This window comes from Panulirus ornatus, chromosome 16 (assembly GCF_036320965.1).
Source record: "Panulirus ornatus isolate Po-2019 chromosome 16, ASM3632096v1, whole genome shotgun sequence".
Classification (NCBI taxonomy): Eukaryota; Metazoa; Arthropoda; class Malacostraca; order Decapoda; family Palinuridae; genus Panulirus; species Panulirus ornatus.
Genome location: NC_092239.1, coordinates 30,910,167 through 30,921,492, shown reverse-complemented (window position 1 = coordinate 30,921,492; position 11,326 = coordinate 30,910,167). Strand labels below are relative to the sequence as shown.

General features: G+C 43.1%; 1 protein-coding gene across 2 annotated transcripts in view; it reads right to left on the bottom strand.

Moving 5' to 3' along the window:
- The window catches only part of LOC139754206 (uncharacterized), a 94,103-nt gene that overhangs the window by 31,704 nt on the left and 51,073 nt on the right, over positions 1 to 11,326 (bottom strand). The window contains exon 1 of one of the 2 annotated variants that reach the window (XM_071671444.1): positions 10,653 to 10,777. The exons of the other annotated variant lie outside the window; for it this stretch is intronic. The gene's annotated coding sequence lies outside the window, so the exon portion shown is untranslated. Of the gene's footprint in view, positions 1 to 10,652; positions 10,778 to 11,326 lie in introns of those variants that run through there. 2 annotated transcript variants of the gene reach the window in all.

Here is an 11,326-nt window from a genome sequence, read left to right as displayed (position 1 = left end):
AAAAAAAAAATGAAGATACCAACGATTATTCTTATTTCTCATTGTAATGATAATAAAAATGTGCGGATAAAGCTTTCCTCAGTGAGCCCAAGTGAGGTAATGGTGCCCTCACATACGATGGCAAGAATGTCTCCAAGTCCTAATATGAAAATGATGAAACTTGGTTGTATTTCCCAAAATCTTCTGGCGGCCATTTTACTTACCAATTTGTATTGTCTGATATTCCTCTCTCAGTATCATCCATGGAATATATATCATTCCTCGATTTGCAGTTCAGATTTGAGTGTGCTAATTTTGTCAGTGATTCCCTTGATTTGTAGCAACGATATTTCCATATATGTTTGAGTGGAATTCATAGCAAATGGAACGAAATTCTGTCACAATGTCTGGACAATCGTTTGATTTTCGCTTGGCTATATTACTGACATTTATTACGATAAATTATCATATATCGTTCCTGGAGATATAAAACTTGTATGACTATTCAAAATAAATTAAATGCGGTGTTGGGACCTTGTGATTTGTGGCACGATGATAGTGTAACCACTGGGTATGATGGCCTGGTGTTTGACACGACTTGAACAGACAATCATACCAACGTGTTGTACCATCGTGCTCAAAAGATTAACTACAGGCGTGAGGAATACTGAAGTGATGGCCAGAACCTTCGTCCACTCTCAGTGTCACAATGTAGGTAGAGGGAGGGTGTGGGAGGCAGGAGTTGCGTGCACTCACACTATGAGGTACACACGCCACCTGCATCATGGTCACCTGATTGACTCGATTATAATGTTCGTGAAAATAAGGGTGCGAGATGGTGTGTGTGTGTGTGTGTGTGTGTGTGTGTGTGTGTGTGTGTGTGTGTGACGAGGGAAAGAACAGGCGCATCTGATTGTCTTTTGTCTGCTGCGGCTAACGACTGACACTCAACCATATTTCTTCTGTGAACGTTCTCACCATGCGATAATTAGGCTACAGTTTTCCGTCTGTTACTTCCTGGTTTCTTGTCACACCCTCAGCACCGAGGCACGACCCCTGAGCACGGATCTTAAACACGAGGGTACAACCCTCGTGCACGGGAGTACGACCCTGGCGTAAGATCCGGTCTACGAACAAGTCAAGGTGTAGCGTTACAGGCTGTGTTGTGTTACAGGGCGAGTGTGTAGCGTTACAGGCTGAGTGTGTTGTGTTACAGCATGAATGTGTAGCGTTACAGGCTGAGGCTGAGTGTGTGGTGCTACAGGCTGAGTGTTGTGTGTTACAGGCTGAGTGTGTTCTGTTACAGGATGTGTGTTGCGTTACATGCTGAATGTGTTATGTTACAAGATGAGTGCGTAGCGTTACATGCTGAATGTGTTATGTTAAAGATGAGTGCGTAGCGTTACCGGCTGAATGTGTTATGTTACAAGATGAGTGTGTTGTGCTACAGGATGAGCTGCGGGCACGGGGAGTTGTGGATGTGGTGGACGACTTGTACGTAACACACACACACACACACACACACCCACATGAGGCAGTACATCGATAAAACAAAAACATTTAAATGCTCAAGACGAGAGAGAGAGAGAGAGAGAGAGAGAGAGAGAGAGAGAGAGAGAGAGAGAGAGAGAGAGAGAGAGAGACGCTGTATCTTTGAAAACGAATGATACAGTATATACGAATACTTTTGCAGTAAGACTAAGTAATGAGCGCAGACCCTCTGATTTATATGTACTAGTTAGAAATACACAGAGATGCACATGTGTACATATTCCTCACACCACAGATCTTTATATATATATATATATATATATATATATATATATATATATATATATATATATATATATATATATATATAAAATGGTCGTACGTTTATGTAAAGACAAGGACAATGGGGCGGGTGCATATTTATGGTGGCGGGGTCGGGGTTGACAACTGTACAGTATTATACATACGTCACTTATGTGACAGGAAGCGAGTGAATAACACAGCGTGCTGACGTCAGCGAGGTAAAAGTCACATAGGCTGAGTTAGCGTTCCTGGTGTTGTGTTTACTGGAGGAGGTAACAATAACCCGGGTCACTAAGGTTCTGTGGGGCATCTTTCGTTATTGGACCAATCAAAAGATATCAGTAGTTCAACCTGGGAATAGAAGACAACGAATACTACCCTTGTACCTCATGCGTGTCGCAGAAGGCAACATAAGAGAGACAGGAGTTAAGGGGCTGGAAATTCTTCCTTCTGTATTACTTTACAAAAGAAAGAACAGAGCAATGAGCCAAGTGAGGGACTGTGAGGCTTTCCTTATTTCAACTTAACCTCATCATTCGGTAATGATGAACCCAACTCATATGAAGGGTGTGGGTCTGACACATACAGTGGTCTCAGCAGTATACAACAGCACACACGGGCATTATCAAACACATTAATCTGAGTTATACAAATCCGGTAGACAGTCAGATGATTTGAATATATATATCTACAAGCAGAATGCTCTCATTCCAACGGTCACACAGTCCTAGAAGAAAACTCCAGACGTCCGAAGTTAGAAAAACAGACACTCAGCAACATAGTTCTGGTGGAGGATAAGAAGGTTCCTGAAAAACTCTTCACTTTGTGATATCTGGTAGTTAGTTTGTCAATAACTGACCCATAAGGGTCAGATCATTGGCCTGACCATCATATACAAGGGCCACAACATCGTGCACAAGGATCGTACCGTCGTACTCAAGGGTTCCACAGCGGTGTTTGAAGGTCTTACCGTCGTGCTCCTGGAGATAACCTCACTTGCCCTAACCTGCACCACAGCAGACATATGTCGTACAGGGCTGGTCTGCTGACCCAGTCGGCTGACCCACTTCAATCTCAGTTCGGTAAGAGATAATCCACGTTTATTTTCTCTCTCTCACAACGAGTGTACAATATTTGAACGTGTATATATGAATACATAAAGACAAAACCCTACATAAGAATTTATATATCTTGACATGTATGTGTATTCGAAAGCATAATGTCTATGGGGAAACATATATATATATATATATATATATATATATATATATATATATATATATATATAATACACACACACACACGATATTGTTCATGCAGGCAGGAAAACATTGTGAGCGGCTGAGCCAAATGCAGCGTGGGTGTGGCAGCAGCAGCAGCAGCAGGCACTGACCCGGCCATCACACACACTGGGGGGTCACCCCTACCCAAGCTCCACCCCAGCCATAACTATCAACAATGATAAAAGTTTGTTTAGCAAAATCATCGATAATTCGTCTAAATAAAAGAAACTGGTTCTATAGTTTAATTTGATGAAAGCACCAATCAAGTTTGTAAAATTGACAGTAACTTTAAACACAACAATAATAACAACAACAACAACAACGATAAAAAAAAATCCAGTATCATGGCCTGACCATCGCGATACAAGTAATAAGAACATGGTAGTCAAGTCTTCCTGTCATCATCATAACAAAACCTCACAGTAAAACCAACAGGAACATAACAGGGTAACCAACAGGATCAGTATTACAGTATAACCAGTAGCAGTACTTCAGTACTTACCAAGTTATCGAGATGAACAACATCTTAGTAAAGACTACAGGAAAACGTTGGTAACGCCAACACCAAAACCTCGTAGTAAGAGCAACAAAGCCAACCAAACTAACACCATCACTTTAGGGAAACAAAAGTATTTAAGTGGAATAAAACAGCAACGAAAAAAGGAGCACTAATAACAACAAATAGAAGCACTAATAACAACAAATAGAAGCACTAATAACAACAAATAGAAGCACTAATAACAACAACAATAAGTAGAAATCGACGACGAAAACAATAGCAATAACATGTAGCAGCAACAACAACAACAAATAGCCGTATGAACAATAAAAATAAAAGGAACGACAAAAGTAACATCGAGAAGACAAGTAACAGTAGCAACAACGCAGTAAGAGCAACAGGAACACTAGAACACAACGTCACTACCATTCTTAATAATAACATTAAGTGCAATATGGAACATCCGTCTTATTAACAGGAGGGAGGTGAGGCTGGGCTACCACGCAACATCAACTATATGTGACATGTGATTTGTGTCAGACCCATCATGACAGTGCTATCCAAACATCAGACTATCCTGACATCATTGTCACACCATCAATGAGCAACCCTAACATGTGTCAAACCTTCATCACTGTGTCACAATCTCATCACTGTCACACCATTACTAGGCCACCCTATCAGCAATGTAACACCATCACTGGACTACCCTGTCATCAATGTAACACCAACACTGGGCCACCCTATCGTCAGTGTAACATCATCATCACTCTGAGCCATCCTACTATCAGCGTCACACTATCGTCACTGTGTTGCATCATCATCTTTAAAGGAATAATTTGACCTCAAATCTCATTCAGCCAAGGTAGTTTCTGTTACACACTTAAATCTCGCAATGTCTCTTTCCCTGCCTTTGTGGATGATTCAGACGTTTAAGTATTCTCCAATGCTTGATACATCACGCACATGATTAAAGATGTATCATCATAACATCATCATCATCATCACGTTTCATGACAGTGTTCGGTCATTTGTAGCTGCAATGCTACTCAGGCGACGAATGTTCAGTCGTAACTCGCACGGGAGATTGGCTATTGTGTAGGACGCTGATATGGATTCTAAGGTCAGTTTTGAAAGTAGACTTTCATAAAACGAGTCTTTGAGCTGGATACATAGGTTACTGAATGGAAGTATTCCTTGAAAACTAGTGAACATTAACTGATAAACCAGTGGAGTAGACAAGAGACCTGGAGCCGAAGCTCGCTTAAGACACTTCTGCCGCTGTCTTTTTCAAGATACAAATGATAATGATACAAGAATGTCTCACTATGGTTGATATAGAATACAATAAATCATAATGAGAGTAGTATTGGACATGCAGGCTCATGTCAGGTGGACACGGCAGTATACACACCAGCTGGGTCTTCCGGCAAAACACACCTGACATATATAGAAGGATGTGATGCATGACGAACAGAAAAGATAAACAAGAGAAATGTTCGGCGCAGGTTTTTCCCTCATGGCAACATTGATCAAGGAAAGTCGTTGCTTGTAACCCTTCCACTGTTTACCGTTACTGAATATGTAAATTTTTGCCTAACATAACTTAAAAAGGACAGCGATTTAGCTTTTACGCGCATATACTTAATCGCTGTTTTCCGCGTGTCGTAAAAGGCGACTAAAAGGGAGGAAGCGGGGGGGGGGGGGGGCTGGAAATCCTCCCCTCCAGTTTTTATTATTCCAAAAGAAGGAAGAGAGAAGGGGGCCAAGTGAGGATTTTCCCTCTTAGGTTCAGTCCTCTGTTCTTAACGCTACCTCGCTAAAGCAGGAAATGGTGAATATATATATATATATATATATATATATATATATATATATATATATATATATATATATATATATATATATATATATATATTTTGCTTTGTCGCTGTCTCCCGCATTTGCGAGTTAGCGCAAGGAAACAGAAGAAAGAAATGGCCCAACCCACCCCCATACACATGTATATACACACACGTCCACACACGCAAATATACATACCTATACATCTCAATGTACACATATATATACACACACAGACACATACATATATACCCATGCACACAATTCACACTGTCTGCCTTTATTCATTCCCATCGCCACCTCGCCACACATGGAATACCATCCCCCTCCCCCCTCATGTGTGCGAGGTAGCGCTAGGAAAAGTACATATATATATATATATATATATATATATATATATAATTTTGATACTTTATACAGCACTAAGTGATGCCTATATATTGACCGTCATGTTGTAGAGCTTCAGTATTCTTGTTGACACAGGCCAGGGGCAGCGCCCAGCCATTCATCAAAATTGCCTTTGAAGTGAATATTATTGTTCGGCTGGTATGCTTACCTGAGGTGGAGCTGCTGACTTCATAAAAAAAACTGTTTTTCTTTTTAGGTTTTGTGTTATTCTTTCCTTCACGTTCTTATGGATGAAATATTATTGGTGTAAACTCTCCAGCATGTGACGCCACATGTGTCCAACAGTAAAAGGTTCCCTGATCGAGTGGAAGTTTCATCACCGATTCGAAATGGGATTTCTGGCTCGGGTAATCCTGCACTGCTTCGTTAATCGGTCCTCAAATGGTCTTTCTACCGACAGACAAGGCAATACGTCACTGAGATTAGTAGAGAGGGTTTTGATTTGTGTAATCAAACAAGATTATACACTAGGCTAACATACATATGTCTGTGTATTAGTAGAGCATATATACAAGGAGCTCCGTGGTGTATTGGTTAGCGTTACTGCCCGTCATGTACACACGACAGCCTGGAACAAAACCTACAAAGGATCGAATCATGGTTGTGGCAGCCGGTGTTCAATCCACCCAGCTGTTCTTCTTCCCTTAGGGGCTGGTCTTGAAAATGGGCACTTGGCATAGGTTGGGGTGTGTAAGCACACATACACGGAAGTAAGGACATGGTTCATAAAGGCAGGGTTAAGAGACGGGGCAACACGAGGGTAGAACTCTCTCTCCGTAAAACACACATAGTTATCACACACCCACAAAAGCCTACCACGCTGCTCTGAATTTAGGTCATCTGGGCATCACTCATCTACATAAAGACTTTCTTAACTCTTTAGTTATGTCTGGACCACACAAGACCCTGGGCTCAGCAAGGACACTATAACCTTTGAAGTTTGAGGAGAAAAAGACACAAAGCCGCTGACGACCACAAAGACAGGAATCATATGACAGTGATGCAGTTAAAAGAGATACTGCGTGGGGGAACACAGTGTGGGTGAGACGTGGGGGGGCAGTGTGGGTGAGGTGTGGGTACGTCATAGGGGGAAAACGGCGTGGGGGGACCTGGCGAGAGAGAGAGAGAGGAGGGGGGGGGGGCATGGCGGAGGAACAGGGCGCGGGCGAGGCGTGGAGGTACTTGGCGTGGGGAGATAGGGCGTGGGTGAAGCGTTCAGGGACTCGTCCGTGGGGTCCACTACACGCCCCTGCTGGCCACCCTGGGTCACTAACCTCCCCCAGTAATATGCGTGCTGTTACACCGAACAATATTGACACTCAGAACGACAACAAAACCAAATCTAACCTAACCAAACGTTATTAAACCTCCACCTCCAGCAGCTCACCTCGGCTTACTTAACGAATGACACCCATCTACTATATGAACCAATGATTCCCGTATGATGAAGCAAAATGCGAACAGGTTTGGACGGCAACTGCTGGACACCTTCGTGCAGGTAGAGCGTCCCAGCGAGGTTAGCATCGTCTGGCTGGATGAGCGGTCCTAGGGCCTTGCGGGTAGACCTGGGGCCGCGGCCAGGCCAGCCCGCTACTGCCCGGGCACACACACACACACACACACACAAGAGCTGGGGCTCCACGACTGCAGAACTCCCTCCCAGTAAACTACAGACACAGGAAGAGACGCACATACACTGACACATATAACGTGCAGTTATCAGAACTTTTTCCTCGTACTTTGCAAATAGGTAAAGACTGGTAGATTCAAAGGCAGGTATATGTTTTCACACAGTATAGTCTCCTCCCTTGAGGGGTCACACAGAACCTCTTGAAAAGGTTCAGAGGAATGCAACAAGACTGATAACAGACCTGAGTGGGATGAACATCCTAACTTGACACAGTTAAGTCAAAAGCGATCCGACATATACACTGTCCATGGCTAACTTCAGAGCATGACCCCGCTTGCCCTCCGCAACAATTTTGGTTCACTTTCCCTCTTCTGTAGGTATCATTTTGGTTTCTGCTCCAGAGATGTGAGTGCTTATGTGCCCCCACCACCAGCTAGAATACGCAATACTTGACAAGCTGCTGCGTCACATGATTAGTGTGTGGCCGTTGGCAACTCAAGGGTGGGCCGTTTTGATAACTGTTTCTTTCCCTTCACTTCGAAGTTCTGGAACTCTCTACTCTCTCATATCTTTCCCAATAACTATGACCTGCCATATTTCAAAAAACAGGGTTTTCACATCTTACAAAATTCGTAAACACTTTCCATTGTCTCTCCTTTTTCCTTTAATTAAACTCTTCATATTTCATTAAAGCCCAGCCTTGATGTGGACCTTGTACATGACTGGAGCCTCCAACGTAGAATATCAAAAAAGGTGGAGGGAAACCCTTCCGTCTGCCCACAGTAGAGGAAAGATGTGGAGACATGATAGCTATTTATATATATCTAGGAGGCCATGACGACATTAACATAGAGCAGCTCTTTGATGCTCAGAGTCCAGAACAGGAAGGTAACAAGAGTTATCAAATCTTGGAACAAGCTGAGTGAGGAGAGAGTAAATGCGACTCCCATTGGTTAAGTCAAAAATATACATTACAGAAAGTGTTACGAGATAGGGACTTACGAGTGTAAATTTTCCTTGGCCGTATGCACAAAAATATAATACCAGAGAGCCACTAACACACGGACAGGAATACACACTAAGAAACACCTAAATGAGCAGACAAAACCAAGTACAACAAGAGTACATACAGACCCGTATACACATAGGCGGGTCCTGCCTCATCATCTCCCACGACATCCATACTCCTTCCTAAGGACATTGTCATCCTATTGTACGTGTCCCAGGATGGACTAGGGCAGTTGTCCCAGGGTGGAGTGGGGCAGAAATCCTAGGCAGAGTGGAGGCAGGTGTCCCGAGATAGGGCTGTGCTGGCATGAGAGGAGAGGTCAGGGAGAGCGCGTGATCCTGAACTCAATCAGCTGACTGGTCGCCGCCTCCCGCCAACCCGTTGACTTTTTGTGCTACTTACCACAGCGGGCAAGGCAACAGCCTCACCAGCACACATTGTTCATTACTTAACACTTCCACCTAACATAAAACTTCTCTCCCTAAATGTCAAGTGAAACCATGTTAAGATTGATGATCAACTTGCTTGAATGATAACAGAAATGAGAAGTGTTATCTTTCAAGTAAATTGATCACCATATAAACAATGTCATACATAATGCACTTGTGGAGTAAAAATTGTTTGCTGAGACACGTCAGGTGATGAAACCACTTGTACCAAACCAGATGATGCCAGACTAGGCGTTCGGGTCATACGGCAAACTCTAGGTGTGTCCTGCACGTCAATAGGAAACATATTGAAAGTTTGTCAGAGAGCAGGGACGATAAATTATGACTATACACACTTCTTGCTGAGCCAGCGGACTGTGTCTAATTACATATCCCATTATAACGTTCGTGGAAGCAAAATATGGATAGTTATCACCTCGCTTTGTAGAGCGTCTCGTCGTGAGACAGTTGGGAAAACATCCAGTATGGACATCGGTAGCCTGGGAGGTGCCACTGCGAGAGCAAACAACAGAGTACTATAATGTTGCCAACGTAACTAAACTACTGCAGGCTCTTGCTTATTGACTTCCCTGAAGTTTATGGCCATAAATCGAACAACACACTTAAGGGCGTGTGTGGGTACCCGGTGGTGGAGAGACTCGATACGTCCATGCGCAGCGGTCCGCCTCCCTGGCCTACTCCGTTCTGGCAAAGCTTTGTGATTTCGCTAAATCTAATAAATGTATGATACAAAATTTATTGGAATTAACCATTCCAACTCTCCGACTAGTAAGTTGGGAGCGACTGTGAGTTAATGAATATTATTTTCCCAGATACGTTTAACATCAAACGTGGATCAGGTTTCGTGGCAACTCAAGTGTCAGATACCGGAACGTAAACAAAGCAAAATCCGCTTTAGCTAACCTCCAAACACCATATAATTTCGATGAATTTGTTTATCATCGTTATGTTATTCAAAATAAAGGAGGTACCAATATGGACTCGGCGCTAGCGTGCAGGTGTTAGAAAGTCAGCTAACATGATTACTGATGGAACTACAGTTAATAACTGGTACTGGCTAATCTTCCTCGCTGTCAGTTTAAGTACAGTTAGTCGTTAGTAGTGGCTAGTCTTGATTACTGTAAATGGAACTACAGTTAACAACCAGTTTTATGCAGTCTTGACTTGGGTGTGAGGCAGTGCAGGGCTGCTGGAGTAAAATGTCTTGACAGACAGATATCTCAGAGAGATCACAGCACCTGCTTCCTGCCTCGTCTCATCATGCGAGGTGGCTGGCCGCTCCCTCTACGAGCACCTTATGGGGTAGCAGCTAACATATTCTCCGTAGAGGTATATCAACCTTGCAATTTTCCAGTCTCGACATGCACAATATTGTTATGTAGAGGAAATGATTCTCAATCACTGTTTTTAAGGAGAGATCTCTAAACGCCTTCACATGACATATAACAATGACAAGTAAGCTGGTGGTAACAACAGACTGTCCACAGACTGTACTATTCAGACTAGGGTGATGAATGGTGTATAGTCGAACCCTTGGGTAGCTTTAATCGCTGATTAAGTATGATTATTGTAAAATACATCAACAATACAACCTGTGTTTCCACCGTCTGCTGTGAGAGCACTGCGTCATTCAGTAATTATGTGTAACTACGAATGCGATAGCCAAGTTTCTCTCTACCAACACAAGCAGAGTACCTCCACGCTGTCAGTGTCCCAGTTAACAATAAAGAAATCTAACTAAAGACGAGTGGGAGCTCACCAGTGAACAGTGTTGGAGGCTGCCACATGCAGCACACACGGCTCGGGAGCGTCGCCTACACCCTTTCACCAACGGCTCGACATGCACTAACACTCACTCCGCCCACCGCCTCCACACCAGTCCCGGACCGTCACTGGTCCATGACATTTCATGCTGTTAACGGATTATCGGCGTTGTTTCCTCCGGTACATACATACGGCACATTACATCTTACGGAAAATGGACTTAGGGGTTATATGCTATAATAAAAAGTCGTAAATTATTTCCGGAAAATTAGTATCTATGTATGAAATTGACGCACTCGAGCCATAATATCACATGAGACACGGGTGTCGATGTGACCTGTGACGTGGCTGACACACGTCAAGGTCCGTGTGGATCATATTTACCCCTACCGACCTAGGCTGTGAGGTGTCGGGTTCTGATATACATGAGCAGAAAAGACACATATGTATTAAAAAACACTACAATAACCTTTATACATGGTTTATAGAGATCCTTGCATGGACGAGAAAGTATACATAAATACATTGGGGTTGGGTGAGCCAACGATTCGAACATAGAATCCTGATGTTCAAATGTTTAACTGAATTCTCATTGTCAGAAATCGTAAACACACGTTAAACTGTAATAGGAAAGTCACACGCAATAGTTGGGTGGATGAACCGGTTACA